The 15,422-nt window shown below is 39.4% G+C and overlaps 1 protein-coding gene and 1 non-coding gene across 3 annotated transcripts in view; one reads left to right on the forward strand and one right to left on the reverse strand.

The window, feature by feature from the left end:
- SLC25A30 (solute carrier family 25 member 30) overlaps nucleotides 1–15,422 on the forward strand; it is a 265,044-nt gene that overhangs the window by 10,112 nt on the left and 239,510 nt on the right. The gene's annotated exons all lie outside the window — the stretch shown is intronic.
- LOC128655163 (U6 spliceosomal RNA) lies at nucleotides 2,952–3,059 on the reverse strand. Its single transcript, XR_008401708.1, has one exon. It is a non-coding gene; the product is annotated as a U6 spliceosomal RNA (small nuclear RNA).

Consider the following 15,422-nt stretch of genomic DNA (forward strand, 5'->3'; position numbering starts at 1 on the left):
TAGAAAAATGTAATGGTAGTTATCCCAGTTATGCTCAGTATTTAATTAATTCCTATCCATCTGGAGGGTGTTTTTACAGAACTCAAGGTACATTACATTGACTATTTTCATTTCAAAGATTTGTATTTATATCCTTTCTGGTGTTTTTAAGATGATGGCTGGTGTTCTGCCAGAAGAGCAAATTCATCAGACTAGCGAACTGAAGTGATGTTCCATCAGCTGTCTGCTAACAAATCATACCGCGCATGAGCTCCTCATCAGTCGCATTCCAAAGCGACTACGTCACAACCTAAAGTTATCTCTTCTGATAGAACACTGCGCGCGCTGTGTGAATTAAATGCGTTACCATCACTCTGTGTTTATACACTTGTTGGACACGTGTTACCAACACGTTTACAAACGTCTTTATATATAATAATTAAACTGGTCACAATCTGCAGCTACGTTTAATATACAGGTAGCCCTCAGTTTACGCCGGGGTTAGGTTCCAGAAGGAATGGTTGTAAATAAAATTGTCATAAGTAACACCTAAAAATTTCATTTTTAAAGCTTTGAAATGACTTTAAATGCTAAAAAGCATTATAAACCTAATTAAATAATCACACAACAGACTGTATCATCAAACTAAGTTTAATGAACAAAACCATTTTTTTACTTGCATTTTTCTGCAAACAGTTCCCTGCATTGTTAGCATGTTAGATAATATTGGGTCTGCACCTATTCTATGCATTTCAATCTGGAGTGATTAGTAGGCGGTTAGGCACCCTCACCTCAAGCAGCTGGACAGGAAGATAATAGGGAAGTGGCTGCTAGATCTTGTTGCTCGATAGTTCTAGTCTGCTCTGTGTACACAGATTAATTTCAGTCTGCTAAGTTGCATATCTTTGCTGCAACACAAGCGGACAGCTCCACCTACTGGCTATTTTAATTAGTGCACTGCTTTTCAATGCTTTTCAATAGTAGGCACATGACTGGAAAAAAAAGGTTGTAATTCTGAAACGGCGCAAATTGAACTGGCGTAAACCGAGGGCCACCTGTATATGTATATATGGCGTTTGTAATCTTGTTTGTATTTCCCGCATGCGCTGTAACAAGTGTCCAACGGCTGTTAGTGCGCGCAGTGTTTTATCAGAAGAGCGAACTTTAGGTTGTGATGTAATCGCTTTGGAATGCAACTACGTTGAGGAGCGCATGCGTGGTATGAATTTATCAGACAGCTGACGGAACGTCGCTTCCTTTCGTTAGTCTGATGAATTTGCTCTTCTGACAGAACACCGGTTTGAAACTTCCTGATAACTTGGTCGTTCTTTATATGTGATGTCTGCCTCATCTGTAAAACCTGGAATAGCGTAAGTTTTGTTTTATCTGTGTTTAGAGGTAGTGCTCACATGTAGCTGTATTTACATATATTGATGCAAGGCCTTATTAAAGGGCTTTTTCACCTGACAATAGGAGGAGCAGGTTGTTAGCATATAATTAACATATAGATCTTCATGCCTGATAAAGTTATTCCTTGAATTTTAGAAGATTCTAGGGCTGTGTCTTAACTTTTAAATGTTGAAAAATGTTGGCGTAAGACTGCAGCCTGTATTTATTTCTTCTGCCTCAATTGAAGAACTCGGTCCTTTAATTCAGCAATTTTCTTGTTTTGACACACTCAAGTAATTTAAAAATTTCTCTTTCTCTCTTTATCTGTCTCTGTTCTCATTCTTTTTCTTTTTTTTTCTTTCTCCACCTTTATTTCTCTCTCCCTATTTGTTTACTGTAGGTCTGACCATCTGCTAGCAAATAGTTTAATCATGTCGCTAGCAAGTAGTTAAATGAGACGAGAAAGGACGTTGTATTCAAAACTGAAATGAAACTGACCATATGAGAAAACATATTAGAGGATTTTTATTTAAAGTAATGTTTGCTTTAGTAAAAAAAATCCTGTCTTCCTGCTGATTTTATTGTAATGTTTCAAATTAATAGACGTGATTTGAGCACATTCAAATATTTGTCTGTTAATAGCTACATTTTGTAGTACATTTACAGATATCACATTACAGCTGACATTTGGGACTATTCACTGATAAAAGAAAAACTAAATAACAATCTTACAATTTCACTTCATTTTATATTTACAAGTCTCATCTCTCAGGTTAATGAGCTTCCAGTAGTACAGGCAATGAGGACATTTAGTCATTTGTGTAAACTGAAAAGATAAGACAATGAAAATCCAGTTTGGACAGGTAGTAATAGTTCATAAAGGTAAGATGAAACAGCCCCTTAGTGCAACTGGTGAAACATGTTTCTTTGTCCTTGTTTCAGCTGCACAAGGTCACATGTATTGCAGTGCTGGGTGTCTTTGATCTCCTCTTCTCTCATTAACCTCCACAATATCTGCTCAGAAAGATCCTAGAACTAGTTTGTTGGCAATACCAGCCCTAGAGGTCACACAAGTTGTGTATAAGAATGCCCAGACTACTTCCTTGCTGTGACCTTGTTAACAGGACAGCATTCCTCTTTATTACATAAAGGTATTGCCTGCACGCTTTAATCAGCTGGTGTAGAGCTGTTGCCTAGTTTATTTTGGAATAACTTCAACTTTTTCTACTCCTCTTTCCCTTATGCTCTCCACAACACAGCAGGTTTTTATTTTATTCTGTATTTTATTGCTGGAATAAAATGAGCATTAAACGTTTTTGTTTTTTTTCCGTCAAAAAATATATTTTGTCCCACACTCTCCAAAGAGACCACAAAAAATAAAATCTGTAACCTAGATTTTCATAATGCTTCAAATTACATATACCTGTTATTTGATTTGCAGCGTTTGCAGCTTACATAATTTACTTTTTGGCCTATCTAAGCAGCGTTGGACAAACACAATTTTACACAAACCCAAGAAGGGATTAATGTTCTTTTTAAGTTGAAATAATAATTATTATTTTTTTAAGAGAGAGAGTGCGATTCAAAACATGGAACGCTTCACAAATTTTGCGTGTCAACCTTGCGCAGGGGCCATGCTAATCTTCTCTGTATCGTTCCAATTTTAGTATATGTGCTGCCGAAGCGAGCACATAAGTTGAAATAATTATTAACCACACTCCTTTTCTTTTAACATCAGCATATGCACAAATAGGTTACAATGTAGACATCTCGCATAACAAAAGCCACATTCTTTTTACATAGATATCTTTACTGAACCCGCATCCCAACCAGTATGTCTTTCTTTGTTCAGTCACTTATGGGTCTCCTTACCTTATGCCATCTCATGGCTTTTGATAGTGTCTCTTTGTTGAACCTTTTCACATGACTTTGTTTCCATCCACATTATAACATTTGAGGGAGTGTCACATTTTCTATAATTTTCCCATGCTGTTCTTTCTACTCGTAAGACAATGCGTCTCCCCCTACAGGGATGACAGCTTAATGGGGAGCAATTACCAAGCCTAACTTAAACATTTAAAACATAACAAGAAAAACCAAAAAAATACAAAACGTAAGTTATAACATTGAATCTTATTTCATCACTGTATACTTTAACGCTACAGTATCTAATAGTTGTTTACTCATTCAACGAGGTTTAGGTAAACCTGCCAGTCACCGCTCCTCCCTTCTCCCCTCTAGGTGATGCATTGTCAGCTATCTCTGTTCCCACAGCTTTTTATGCTCTAGTCCCCTCCGGTCTTTTATTGCTATGCATTATCCAGTAGAACCACATTTTCTGGAATGTAGACCCTTTATCCTGTACTAACGCCACTGTCTCATACATCGAGTATACCATTTGTATTCTAGCAAGAACCTCTGTCCATGTCGGTGATGCTGTCTTCCAGTATTTGGCGATTGCTACTCTAGTTGTAGTGCATAAAATTCTAATACAAGTATTTGTGTGAGTTAAGTCCAGGGATACGTTCATGCAGTAGAGCTGGAGTGAGAGAGATCTGTTCGTCTAACATTGTGCTCAGCAAAGTTGACAGGTCTTGCCATATTTTTTCGACTTTGGGGCACTCCCACCACATGTGAATATAAGATCCCAACACCCTGCAACCCCTATAGCAGTAATTAGAAGCCTCCCTTCGTCATGTGAGCTGTCTTAGTTAGTGTTAAGTACCATCTTAAAGATGTTTTTATTATGTTCTCTCTTAGGTCAGCACTAATGAGGCCTTTGCTAGAGTAGTAAAGCGTGTCACACCAGATGTTGGTCTCCACCTCTCTATTGATATCCATTTCCCATTGTAGCATTAATTGGGTTTTAGTTTGGGTTTGTGTTTCTTGAATGGAAATGTATAGTCGAGTAATTGCTTTTTTGGGTCTAGTGGGTGCAGTGCATAGTTGTTCCAGGGTCGTCTGTCATCTGCATAGTCTTTTTGTGCCTAGATATTTACGTGTGGCCGAAATCATTTGTAGATATAGGAACCAATGTGTTGGAATGGGTTCTAGTTTTTGTTGGAGCTGAGTGAATGTCAGTATTTTACCATTTAAGCAGCATATCTGCCACCCTATATAACCCTTTGTTCTCCAATTTCTTTATCTGATTCCTAAATTCTTTATTTACTATATATTTTAAGGGTATTATCAATGAGTGCGTAGGAAATAGTTTTCCCATCTGTTGGGATTTTGCCCACTGTTGCCTAGTAAGCTGTGTGGTTTTATTGTGATATGAATTGTTATGTTTGTGTGTCCCAGTATTCCAGAGAATATCATCTGGTGTTTCTTGTCCCCCCATTTCTGCTTCTAGGGCAGGCCAAAGGACATCTTCCTGCTGCCTACCAAGCTGCTGTATAATAGTCGTGCAAGTTAGGAACTCCCACCCCTCTGTGTCTATCCAAAATTTGATGTAAGATCCTTGGGTTTTTGTTATCCCTCATAAATTTATGTATGTCTCGCTGAAGGTTATCAAGGTCTAGGGTATTAATTTTGATTGGAAGTACTCTGAGCAAGTATAAAATTCTGGGTAGAATTGTCATTTTAATAGCAGTCTCCCGTACCAGGAGAATACCATTTTCCTCCATTTTCCCAGATCCAATCTAATTGTCTTGAAAAGGAGGACCTAGTTATTTGCATATAGTTTTGAGAAGTTAGTTGTCAACTTTATCCCTAGGTATTTTAACCCTTCCGAGACCCATTGGAAGTCAAAATTTGCCTCAATTAGTTTAATGGTATGTCGTGGGAGAGATATTGGAAGTGCTTCGCATTTTTCAGCATTTATTTTATAGCCCGATGTCTGGGAAAATAATTGTATTGCTTGGTACACATTTGGCAGCGACCTCAATGGTTTTGAGATAGTGAGCAACACATCATTTGCAAACTGGGTAATTTTATGGTGTATATTCCCTACCTCTAATCCTAGTATATCTGGGGAGTTGCGTATGTATGCAGCTAGCGGCTCTATGCATAGTCCGAAAATCAAGGGTGAAAGTGGACAGCCCTGTCTTGTGCCATTGATATGTATATGTTCTGATTGGTGTCCTGTGGCTCTGACTTGGGCCGTGGGTGTCGAATATAAACCTTTTAATAGCCTTCAAGAATCCACCTTCAAAACGCATCTTTGTCAACAATGCTAACATATATTTCCAGTTAATCCCATCGAATGCCTTCTCCGCATCCAATGACTGGATCAGAGAAGGCACTCCGCGGTCTCGAAAAAAATCTATGACCGATACCATTCTGCGAATATTATCCGGGGCTTCCCTTTCCTTAATGAAACCTACCTGATCGGGGTGTATAATAGAAGGTAAAATGTGTTTCAATCTATTGGCTAATATCTTTGTGACTATTTTGAGGTCCTGATTAATAAGAGAAATCGGTCTATAGCTAGCGCAGAAGTTAAGATTTTCCCCTTGTTTCGGGATTACTACTATCCTGGCCCTAAGTAGGTCTAGAGGTATTTCCTTTCCTTCCATAATGTGATTTGCGAACACCACTATGTGGGGGGGTCAATATATCTTTGAAAGCCTTATTATAGTATTCCCCCTGGGAACCCATCAGGTCCTGGGGCTTTACCCGGTTTGAGGTCTTTTATGGCTGCTAGTACCTCCCCGTGTGTGATCTTAGCGTTTAACATTGTCTGATCCTCTTTAGTTATTGGTTTCTTATTCGCTTTCTGTAGAAAGGAATCAAATGCTTGTTGCATCGCAGAGATGTGGTGCACCTTGGTGCCATCATATAATATATTATAGTATTGTGCAAATGTGTCAACAATTTCCTGAGGGTGGGAAGTTACATGGCCCTTGGAGTTTTGTATACTTGATATGGAGAGAGCCTGATGGTTTCTCTGATTTTCTTTGCGGAGTACTTATCGGCTTTATTAGCAAAGATAAAATTGGTTTTCAATTTATGTGCTGCTTTTATAGATTGCTTGTTTAGTATAGATTTTAGCCTTTGCTTTTTGCTTGTGAGTTGTGCTAGTGTAGTTTTTATATTTGGTTATTTTGTGCGATTTCTCTAGAGTCTATTTCCTTAATGTCCTTTTTAAAGGGAATTTCGCCGCCATAGCTGTTCCACGTCTCTGCAGATAGTAAGTAGTTGTCTTAGGGACCATAATATTTTCCCTATCGATGAAAATATTTCTGACTGAGGTCAGGAGAGACAAACTTCTTGCCTATCTCTACAGTCTACTGTTCGACCAACAGTGGCTCAATGTATGGAGGTAATTGGTCTGATGGTTGTTTCCATGAACATTATTACCTTTGCTCGATTCCATCTAAGAGCTCTGCAATTGTGCGTGCTCAGACAATGGAACAGGGACCATGCGGATCGGTCTCAGAGAATAGATCTAGATCAGTTGACAAGAGACTCTCTCCCGTGGTGGCTGTCTCAAACATATATGTCTCAGGGTACATGCTTTCGGAGACCTTCCTGGGTGATAGTGACCTGAGGAGCAGTCTGGGAATCGTTAAAGGCGCGCAGGGTCTTTGGACTCAGGAGGAGTCTGCTCTCCCCAATAACATCTTGGAGTTGAGAGCAATTTTCAATGCTTTGATGGCTTGGCCTCAGTTGTCCTCAGGTTCCAGTCGGACAACATAACCTCAGTGGCTTACATCAACCACCAGGGAGGAACTCAGTTCCTTAGCCATGAAGGAAGTCGCTCGGATTGTTCAGTGGGCGGAAGCTCACAGTTGCTGTCTATCTGCCCTCCACATTCCAGGAGGGGACAACTGGGAAGCGGATTTCCTGAGCAGACAGACTTTTCATCCCGTTGAGTGGGCCCTCCATTCGGAGGTGTTTTCCATCTCAACCCTCAAATGGGGGGTGCCGGAGCTGGATCTAATGGCATCTCTGCAGAACACCAAGGTACCTTTCAAGGTCAAGAGATCCACAGGCTGCTCTAATAGATGCTCTAGCGGTCCCTTGGGATTTCAGACTAGCATACCTGTTTCCTCCGTTTGATACGAGCAATAACTTGTTGAAGGAGAGCAAACAAGATAGAGCATCAGTGATTCTAATCGCCCCTGCGTGGCCTCGCAGAATCTGGTATGCAGACCTACTGGAGACGTTGTCTCTTCCACCTTGGAGATTACCTCTGAGGAAGGACCTTCTAATTCAGGGTCTCTTCCTTCACCCAAATCTTGTTTCTCTGAAGCTGACTGCTTGGAGATTGAACGCTTAGTTCTAAGCGTGGTTTTTCGGTCATTGAGACCATGATTCAGGCGTGCAAGCCTGTTACTAGAAAGATTTACCATAAGATATGGTGTAAATATCTTTATTGCTGTGAATCCAAGGGCTACTCTTGAAGTAGGGTCAGGATTCCTAGGGTTTTGTCCTTTCTCCAGGAAGGCCTGGAGAAGGATTTGTCAGTCAGTACCCTGAAGGGTCATATTTCTGCTAATCTGTTTTGTTACACAAGCGTCTGGCGGACGTGCCAGATGTGCAATCTTTTTGTAAGGCCTTGGTCAGAATCAGGCCTGTGTTTTTAAATCGGTTGGAGCCTTAACCTTGTTCTTAAAGATTTGCAGCAGGCTCTGTTTGAGCAATTGCATTCCATAGATATTAAGTTATCTTGGAAGGTTTTGTTTCTTGTGGCTATCTCTTCTGCTCGGAGAGTCTCGGAACTCTCGGCTTTGCAGTGTGATTCGCCTGCTCTTTCATGCTAAGGCCGTTCTTCGTACTTCGTTCGGTTTCTCTCCTAAAGTGGTTTTGGAAAAAAATATTAATCAAGAAATTGTTGTTTCTTCGTTATGTCCTAATCTTTCTCATAAGGAACGTTTTGTTGCACAACCTGGATGTTGTGCGTGCTCTAAAATATAATCTACAGGTGACTAAGGATTTTTGCCAGTCTTCTGCCCTGTTTGTTTATCTGGAAAACGTAAAGGTCAGAAAGCTACTGCTACTTCTTTCTCTCTGGTTGAGAAGTATAATTTTGTTTGGCGTATGAGACTGCTGGACAGCAGCCTCCTAAGAGAATCACGGCTCATTCCACGGAAGGTGTCTCCTCTTCTTGGGCTTTCAAAAATGAAGCTTCTGTTGAACAACTTTACTAGTCTGCAACTTGGTCTTCTCTGCATACTTTTTCCAAATTTGATACTTTTTTCCTCGGCTGAGGCTTCTTTTGGGAGAAAGGTTCTTCAGGCGGTGGTGCCTTCTGTTTAGGTCTACCTGTCTTGTCCCTGCCTAGTCATCTGTGTGTCCTAGCTTGGGTATTGGTTCCCAACAGTAAATTACATCGTGGACTCACCATATCTTAGGAAAGCAAAAAAAAAAAGTTTACCTGATAAATTTATTTCCCAATGTGGTGAGTCCACGACCACGCACTTTATTTTTAAGTTTTTTTTTTTTTTTTTGTCTAAACCTCGGGTACCTCTACACCTTTTTGTGTTATTCCTTTTTTCTCCATTTCCCTTTGGTCAAATGACTGGGGTTTGTGGAAAGGGGAGTGATACTTAATAGCTTGTCTGTGGTGCTCTTTGCCGCCTCCTGCTGGCCAGGAGTGGTATTCCAAACAGTGAATGACGACGACGTGGACTCACCATATCAGGAAAATACATTTTATCTGGTATCAAAAATTTAGTTTTTTTTTAAAGTTTCATTAGTTGTTTAAATATTGACAACGTTTTAGTGTCTTTAAAACAATGGGAGCTGCCATGTTGTAACTTAGGTTACCTTCTCTGCTGTGGCCAGTTATGGACAGTTCTAAATAGGTCACTAGTGTGTGCAGCCAATGGTTGTGTGGAATATAAGTGTCTGCTCTTCCATCTCTAACAGGAACTGAAAAGCTCACAATTTCAGAATTGAATTACAGGAAAAGGGGATAGATTATAAGTATATTGCAAAGTTATTTTTATATATACAATTTATAATTTTATATTACCATCTCAAAGTGTTTAATGTCCCTTTAAGAGTATAATGTAGTATAATGCACCTAAGGAATAATATGAATTGAAAGAGCAACTTATCTACATTCAAAAACAGAGTATGCACATTTTCCATTAATAGATAATTGAATATTAAAAGCTTAATTGTTCAACATATTTAATTCCAGAAGTTATCGGATTCAATATTAAAGCCTAGAGGGACACGAGTTCTAAAATTAAAAATCCAATAGGCTTCTCTCTTTGCAATGAGAGTATAGACATCTCCACCTCTAGGGGGTCTCTTGATGGTTTCTATTATACACCACTTGAAGTGGTTAGTTGAACTTTGATGTTCATTGATAAAGTGAGATGCCAAGGCAGAACAATGTTTGGAGTTGTCTATCGTTTAAATGCTCTTGTATGCGTTCCCTTGTCTCTCTAATAGTGCAACCTACGTACTGTAATTTGCAAACTTCACACCAATTTAGGTTAATGTCAAATTTAGTGCGACAGTTAGTACAATTCTCTAAAGTGTAGACTTTATGGGTTACAAGCAATTGAAAGGCATGCACACATACCACATCTGTAGTGTCCCTTAGAGGTAAGTCAAGACGTCAAATGTTGAGTATTATATTTATGCCACGTCATGCTAGGATATTACCCAATGTTTTATTTCTTCTTCTGACAAATATACATAATTTCCTAATGATTGGGGCAAGAACCTCATGGAGGTTGATGGTGGTTGTTTTTTTTTTTTATTTATTTTTTTAAACAACTTTGCATACTTTGTTGTATTGAAAAGAAAAAGTAGTTACAAATAGTACATTGTTATCCTTAATCTTATCTCTGTGTCTGAGAATCCAAGAGACTACGTCTATCCATATCCCTTAATGCTTTGTATGCTCTTGATATAATATTTTTTGGGATAACCTCTTTGAGGTAGACAAAGTTTCAAGTCTTCACTTTCCTTATCAAATTCTGTAGGCTGTGAAAAGTTAAGCTTAAAGGGACAGTATACACTCATTTTCATATAACTGCATGTAATAGACACTACTATAAAGAATAAGATGCACAGATACTGATATAAAAATCAAGTATAAAACTGTTTAAAAACGTATTTGGAAACTCTCAGTTTAGCTCTGTTGAAAAGATAGCTGGAAAGCCCACTGCAATTGGGAAATAAGACACTTCCCCCCCCCCCCCCCCTTCTTTTGCATATGAAAAGACCCTTTACACAAACAGGAGCAAGCTGGAGTAGGTAGCTGACGGTATTCTCATAAAACTTTGGGGCTTGGTTAGGAGTCTGAAAATCAGAGCAATGTTATTTAAAAACAAGCAAAACTATACATTTAAAAAATAAATAAATACATTTTTATGGGCTATATAAATAGATCTACAAAACATTTATGCAAAGAAAAAAATTAGTGTATAATGTCCCTTTAATGCAAATTAATTGTCCCTTAGCAATGCCATACTGACAATGTTTTGGATGGAGACTTTTTTTGCATGTAATAAAGTATTTGAAGTTATGGGTTTTCTGTACAAACTGTTAACAATACCACAGGCTTAATCGTCTATTTCAAATGCCAAAATAGGGGTAAAGGAGCTATTTGTAAACAATTAAATAGACTCAAGCAGGTAAAATGGATCATTGAGAACAATTTTAAATGGGAGAAAATGTTTGGGTGAACTGTCCCTTTCACAACTAGAGAATGCACTCCAGTCATTGATAACTGTGGGATCTATCACATTCCTTTTAGACATACATATCGAATGATTTTTTTGAAAAAATTTTTTACACAAAAATCCCCATATACTTTAATGGTGGTTTTCAGTTGAAAATCATTAGATAGGAGTCATTCACAATCCTTTTAGAAAACCTTGTGTGCTCCAGAGCAGAAATGCATTACTGGCGACAACAGTAGACAAATGTGTGTTTCCAACCAATCCTCAACTAGCTCCCATTAGTGTAGAATATGTACATATTCTTTTTTCAGCAAGTGTTTTTGTTTTGTTTTTTTCCATTAAGGATGTGATTTAAACTCGGTACATATTGTTTTTCTGAAGTCATGTTTTTAGTATGTTTCTTTTTTATATACTTTTTAGTTACAAATAAAATATATACGATTCATAGTAAACTCCAAACCTCAAAATGTGACTTTTTTTTTTTTTTTTTTTAAACTATTTTAGTATTTAACTTTCTATGTATATCTTTAGTTGCATATCGATGCCCAGGTTTTCTGAATTACAATGGGAACATTGTTGGTGCTGTAAATCAAGATAATGTAGCCTTTAAAACTGCAGGGAGCTCCTTGTGGATTTTGTTTTTTTCAAGGCATTCAGGGAAGCCCATTATACCTGTGAAGCACTTATCTGATAGCAGTCAGTGCTTTTTTTTTTTTTTTTTTTTTTTTTTTTTTTTAAAAGGAACGGGTGTGTATGTGGGGGTTGATTTGTGAATTCTGGAGTTCACTCAGATCATACAATATCCATATTGAAGCTATGATGAAAACTTCCATGACACATAGCTAGTTAGGCTTTCAACCCTGCTGGTGTTTAATCAGTATGGCTGGTATTTTTGTTTATGGGATGAGCTAGGGTGCAGAGTATAGATAGAAAGTATTACAAAATTAATCCAACAAACCGATAACCAAGGTAACTAAAAGTAATCAAAACTGGTTTTATGAATAAAGGGATAGATTACAAATAGAGCACCAACTACTGCTTGAGCTAGAGTGCTAATTACCTGTAAAATTTAATAACCTAATCTTACGGGGTGCGGAGCTAGCTAGCCAGGGATATGGCCGCGGCTTGAGAAAGCTCTTATGCCCAAACTGACTGAGAAGCCATAAAACCTCCTAATAAAGCAGAGAAAAGCTATGTGCCAGACCGGAGAATTGTCACTGAACCGTCGCTGCTTAGCAGGGAAGACAGCTGACGCAGTTGCAAGTACCGTTATGAGGCCGTTGTGAATGAGGCCCTGATATCGAGTGACCCGGCTTGTAGTTTCCGACCTCAGAGCAAGGTCGGAACTGCATCGCGACTCAGAGTCCTAAAAGAGCAAAAATAGAGGTAATGTAGTATGCAGCCATAATACCTACTCCAAGGTTACGCCACTATAGAAGGGGCTGGATCGGCATTGTATTACAGCACGTCACATCTTCCATAGACGGCACCCACGTGGCTAAAGAGTAAAACTCTAATCCGGCAAGCAGGCTGAGCCTTGATTTATTTTCACAATAGGAGGCTTAACGCTCTGATTCAGTGCTCCTAACGCAGATATGAAAAGCTACACTTTCTAACATGGGATTTGAATGGGGATCTGAGTACCCTGGTTGCGGTGGATAGAACACAAAAGCCAGCTTTAATAACAATTCACCATCATAGAACCTCACAAGATACAGAGAAGAGGAGGCGGGGGGTCCAGACATAAAACCCATCCTGGCATTATGGGCCATATGAACTGTGAACAACGCCATCATACTTAAACAGACCACTGCTGACAATTGGGGCTAAGCTACAAATTAAAATAAAATACTGCAGTACTACACATCTGCCCGCAAGCAAGCTAGAGACTCCAATTTTGAGTCTTCCATCCAGAACTTAAACATGTCTCCTAAAAAGCCAAATAAAAGGGGGAATGGCCCTAAGCAGAGAAATCACAAGACACCATCGGTGAATATTTTTTTTAAAACATTAGAAGCTAAAACTGCTTCTATCAATACTACGGAGGACCCAGACTCTGCTGCGGTTTCCTCTGAATCAGATACAGAAGTTATGGCGGACACTAACTATTCCCAAAGCCCTATTTGAAACGCTACCATCACTTTTCCACCCTAGTCTCTCAAGTAAAGCAATGCATTAAGGAAGAAATCCGCGATCTTAAAAAGGGAATGGCGGACATCGGTCACAGAGTAGAGGCAGTGGAAAACACGCAGGATACCCACTCCTCAGCCATAGTGGAACTACACAACATCATCCATAAGCAAAACTCCACCATCCAAGATCTAGAAGTTTAAATGGACGATGTAGAAGCATAACATTAGAATCAGGGGAGTACCAGAGGCCATCCTTGCGCCTGACCTGGAACAATATCTACAAGATCTCTAACTTCCTTAAGCAGACAGACACCAACTAAAATTGACATAGACAGGGCCCACAGAGCCCATCGTCCAAAGCCATTTGATACGCAACCTCCCAGGGATGTAATTGTACACATCACAAATGATCAAACCAAGGAGGACATTATGAAGCTCGCTAGGGAACAACAACCCATCAAGTATGAGAATGCTGACCTTCAACTATACACAGATTTGTCGCAAAGAACCCTCATAAAAAGGAAGGAGCTTAAGCCTCTGACCACATTAGTCCGGAAAATGAACATCCCATATCGGTGGGGATTCCCCTTCCAGTTAATAATCATATGGAAGGGAAGACGCCTTCTCTGTTCGTCACCAGGAGACATACCCCAAGTATGTAAAGAATTGGAAATCCCATCCCCAGAAGTGGAAAAGAACCAAGCTACCTTGGAGCGGCAGGTCCCGGGAATTAGTGTTCCTCTGCCACAGAGGAAAGAATGGCAACAGGTGCAACAAAGGCGGACACACAGAAACACCCCAGGCTGCTAAGCCACAATGTCTGAGAAGGGATGATACAGTATATCTAGGACGGTATCATTAACCCCCTTTTTTCCTTTCTAGGAGATCCACATGGAGAACTTACTTATAAGATACTTCCCACTATATGGCATGTGGGATATTTTCTATGTTAATTAGTTGAATAGTTAGACACAGGGTATATCCTATACAATCCATTTTTTTATTTTTTTATTTTTATTGAGGTTGTGTGAAAACAGTACAACTCATATGAAACATCATATCCTTGGAACAAACATAGATGGTACATTTCAATTTGACAACTTCTGTACTGTATAGATAGAAAGATAAAATTCTCCATATGAATGATCTTATAGAAAAAAACTGGAACCTCTTATTTCTCTTGTTAAGTGTAGTCAGTCCACGGGTCATCCATTACTTATGGGATTATATCTCCTCCCTAACAGGAAGTTGCAAGAGGGAAACACCCAAGCAGAGCTGCTATATAGCTCCTCCCCTCACGTGTCATATCCAGTCATTCTCTTGCAACCTAACTAAAGATAGGTCGTTGTGAGAGGGCTGTGATGTTTTTAACTTAGTTTATGTCTTCAATCAAAAGTTCTTCAACATGGCTTATGTGTTTCCACCTTTTCCGATGCTCCCTCGATTGATTGCCAGGATCAAACAGGAGAGAGCATCGGTGATTCTGATAGCGCCTGCGTGGCCACGCAGGACCTGGTATGCAGATCTAGTGGACATGTCGTCCTGTCCACCATGGTCTCTGCCTCTGAGACAGGACCTTCTAATTCAGGGTCCTTTCAACCATCCAAATCTAATTTCTCTGAGGCTGACTGCATGGAGATTGAACGCTTGATTCTATCAAAGCGTGGCTTCTCGGAGTCGGTTATTGATACCTTAATACAGGCTAGGAAACCTGTTACCAGGAAAATTTACCATAAAATATGGCGTAAATATTTATATTGGTGCGAATCCAAGAGTTACTCATGGAGTAAAGTTAGGATTCCTAGGATATTGTCTTTTCTACAAGAAGGTTTAGAAAAGGGCTTATCTGCTAGTTCGTTAAAGGGACAGATTTCAGCTCTGTCTATTCTTCTGCACAAACGTCTGGCAGAAGTTCCAGACGTTCAGGCTTTTTGTCAAGCTTTGGCTAGGATTAAGCCTGTGTTTAAGACTGTTGCTCCGCCGTGGAGCTTAAACTTAGTTCTTAACGTTCTGCAAGGCGTTCCGTTTGAACCCCTTCATTCCGTTGATATCAAACTTATCTTGGAAAGTTCTGTTTTTGATGGCTATTTCCTCGGCTCGAAGAGTCTCTGAGTTATCTGCCTTACATTGTGACTCTCCTTATCTGATTTTTCATTCAGATAAGGTGGTTCTGCGTACTAAACCTGGGTTCTTACCTAAGGTAGTCTCTAATAGGAATATCAATCAAGAGATTGTTGTTCCATCATTGTGTCCTAACCCTTCTTCAAAGAAGGAACGACTTTTGCATAATCTGGACGTGGTCCGTGCCCTGAAGTTCTATTTGCAGGCAACT

The sequence above is a fragment of the Bombina bombina genome, chromosome 3 (assembly GCF_027579735.1).
Source record: "Bombina bombina isolate aBomBom1 chromosome 3, aBomBom1.pri, whole genome shotgun sequence".
Taxonomy (NCBI): domain Eukaryota; kingdom Metazoa; phylum Chordata; class Amphibia; order Anura; family Bombinatoridae; genus Bombina; species Bombina bombina.